The 2,921-nt window shown below is 34.0% G+C and overlaps 1 non-coding gene across 1 annotated transcript; it reads left to right on the top strand.

Moving 5' to 3' along the window:
* The first annotated feature begins 1,092 nt into the window (after nt 1–1,092).
* Nucleotides 1,093–1,199, top strand: LOC131181081 (small nucleolar RNA R71). The gene has a single exon (XR_009149708.1). It is a non-coding gene; the product is annotated as a small nucleolar RNA R71 (small nucleolar RNA).
* The last annotated feature ends 1,722 nt before the right edge of the window (nt 1,200–2,921 follow it).

The raw sequence follows: 2,921 nt of genomic DNA, 5'->3' as shown, positions 1-2,921 counted from the left end.
CTTTCCAAATTGCTTATCAAGCTTGGCTTTTTAAAATCTTTGTGGAAAGGGAAGTTGTGGCTTGTAAGGCTCTGGAGGTATATACTTCTCTTCCTTCTCTTCAGTTTTCTCTTTACATTTTTCTGCACTTTCTTTCTCACTTTCTTGTTTTTCACTCTCATCAATTTCTTTCTCATTTTCTCTCTTCTCACCATTTTCATTTTTCTCATTTTTTTCACTCTTCTCATTATTTACAACTTTCCCACTTCTTAAAGTAATAGCTTGACACTGCTCTCTTGGGTTTTCTGGTTGATTTGGAAGTTTTCCAAAAGACTTGGTACCTGAAGAAGATGCTTGTTGTGCAATCTGATTTTCCAACATTCTGTTATGTGTTTGCATCTGTTCTAGCCTCGCTTTCATCTCTCTCATCTCTTCATCATGCTTAGTTTGGTTAGCAAGAATCTGTTGTAATAAAGCTTCTGTGGTGGAACTTTGTTCTTGCTGTTTTGGTGGAGGTGCAGGATTCATGTTTCTCTGCTGAAAATTAGGCAATGGTTGCCTATTTTGCTGATATGGAATTTCTTGTTGCTGTTGTGTTTGAAAATTCTGATTTGGGACTTGATTTTGTTGATTTCCCCATGAAAAGTTGGGATGATTCCTCTAAGTTGGATTATAAGTTTGAGAGTAAGAATTTCCCATTTGTTTGTTTCCATAATTACCAACATATGCAGCTTGCTCTCCATAGTCTACTCCATAACTGGTAGTTCCTTCTGCATAAGCAACTTGTTGTGAACTTCCAGATGATGATGATGAACTAACCAACATACTTAAATCTTCCATCTTCTTAGCAAAACATTTGTAAGTGCATCAAACTTTGCATTAATCATGTTGAATGGATCAAGGTCATACATTCCAGCAGCTTGCCTCTTTTGAGTTAGAGCTGGTCCTCTTGGACTACTCCAAAGATGAGTATTCTTTGCAATTTTCTCCAATAGCTCATAAGCTTCATCTTCATGCTTCATAATAAATTCTCCTCCTGTTTGAGCATCAATAATCCCTCTAATTGCAGGAGTAACATTGGTGTAAAAATTCTGGTTTATCATCCATTTTGGAATGGCATGATGAGGGCATTGTCTCTCTAATTCCTTCCATCTCATCCATGATTCATAGAGAGTTTCATCTTCTCTTGGTCTAAAAGCTGTCATTTGATTCCTCAATTCTTGAGTTTTTCCAGGTGGAAAATATTGTGCAAGAAATGCATCAGTGAGTTGCTCCCAATTTGTAATGGAGTTGTGAGGTAAAGAATCAAGCCAATCCAATGCTCTATCTTTCAAAGAGAATAGGAATAGCTTCAATCTTGCTGCATCATCAGATACTCTAGGTTGTTTTTACATATCACAAATCATAGCAAACTTCTTTAGATGTGTGTGTGGATTTTCAGAAGGATGTCCCCCAAATTGAGAATTTTGAATCATTTAAAGAACTCCAAAATCCATCTTGTAACTATTTACATCAATTCTTGGTCTTGCTATGCTCTCTCTCAAATCATCAAAACGAGGAAAAGCATGATCCATCATACTTCCCCTAGGCACATTAGCATTTACAGCCTCTTCACCTTGGGCTGCATTTTCATTGTTTCGATCATTTCCAACATTACCACCAATTCTAATTCTTTCATCAGCCATGTCTACTTCAATTTCAGTTTCTCTCAAGGCTTCTTTCCTTTTTCTGGTTTCTTTCTTGTTGGCTCTACAAAATTTCTCAATTTCAGGATTAAACAATAAGGATGTGTCACTTGTGTTTCTAGCTCTTCTCATAAAAGATTAGGAGTACCTAAAAAGAAAATAAACAAACACAAAATGAAAAGATAACAAAGATAAAACTATAAACAACTAAAATAATCAAGAATTCAATCTTAAACAAACAACTCTCCGGCAACGGCGCCAAAAACTTGATGTGGCCCAACCGTAAGTGCACTGGTCGTACAAGTAATATAGAAAAGATATCGTTCCCACGAGGAGTTGTGTTAATGATTGAATTTTTAATATAAAAATTCTAACTAATTTGGACTATTTTTGAAATTAAAGTAATAAATTGATAGATATTGAAGTGTGAATTCTATATGTGAAATTAATAATCTATTCAACAATGAAATGATTAACCTAAAATTGTATCAAATTAAAATAAGCAAATTGAAATATGGCAAGATTTAAAATGGCAAGCAATTAAATTCAATTAGAAATTATCAATGATAAAAAGGCAATTTCGGAGTTCGAGAGTTCATATTCAAGCTATTTTGGGATTTTTTAAATTGGTTATCCAATCTTGTGGAACTTATGGGTTTTAAGAAGATTAATTCTTAAATCCTTTGAATACCCTTTCGAGTGGGACAAAGAGTGCCTTAATCAATCTAATCCTACTTTTGTGGAGTTAAAGTTAATCAAGACCCATTAAGTTCCTTAATTAATCTGTAAATCCTCTTAATCCTTAGTTTATTTCTAGATCTAAGTTAATTAAGTCCAATTTCTTGATTATCTATCACAAGGTTTTCTCCTTTCGGTGCCTCAACCATGGATTAAGAACAACACTTAATGGGATCTTACACTAAGCATTTCATTGAGCACACAAGAAATGAATAAAACTCATTAAGACCACAAAATATGAATTACCCAATCAAAATCCATAAAATATCTCAAATATTACATTCCTTACTCCAGAATCAAATGAAAATTACTCACTATCCATAATATTTATAAGATATTCTGAGTTAATATGGAAATAAAGCATTAATCTAAGCTAAGAAACAAGAAACCCAATACTAGAAAGGTAGGAAATATGCAAGAAACGAAAGAAAACTCCAAATCTGGTTGGAAATGGAGGGAGTGACGTTTTTTACTCTTCAGCTGCTGCCCTCTTCCTTTTCCTTTTCTTTTCTTTTTCTC

Source organism: Hevea brasiliensis, chromosome 6 (assembly GCF_030052815.1).
Source record: "Hevea brasiliensis isolate MT/VB/25A 57/8 chromosome 6, ASM3005281v1, whole genome shotgun sequence".
In the NCBI taxonomy this organism is placed as follows: Eukaryota; Viridiplantae; Streptophyta; class Magnoliopsida; order Malpighiales; family Euphorbiaceae; genus Hevea; species Hevea brasiliensis.
This window is presented reverse-complemented; position numbering and strand designations above follow the sequence as displayed.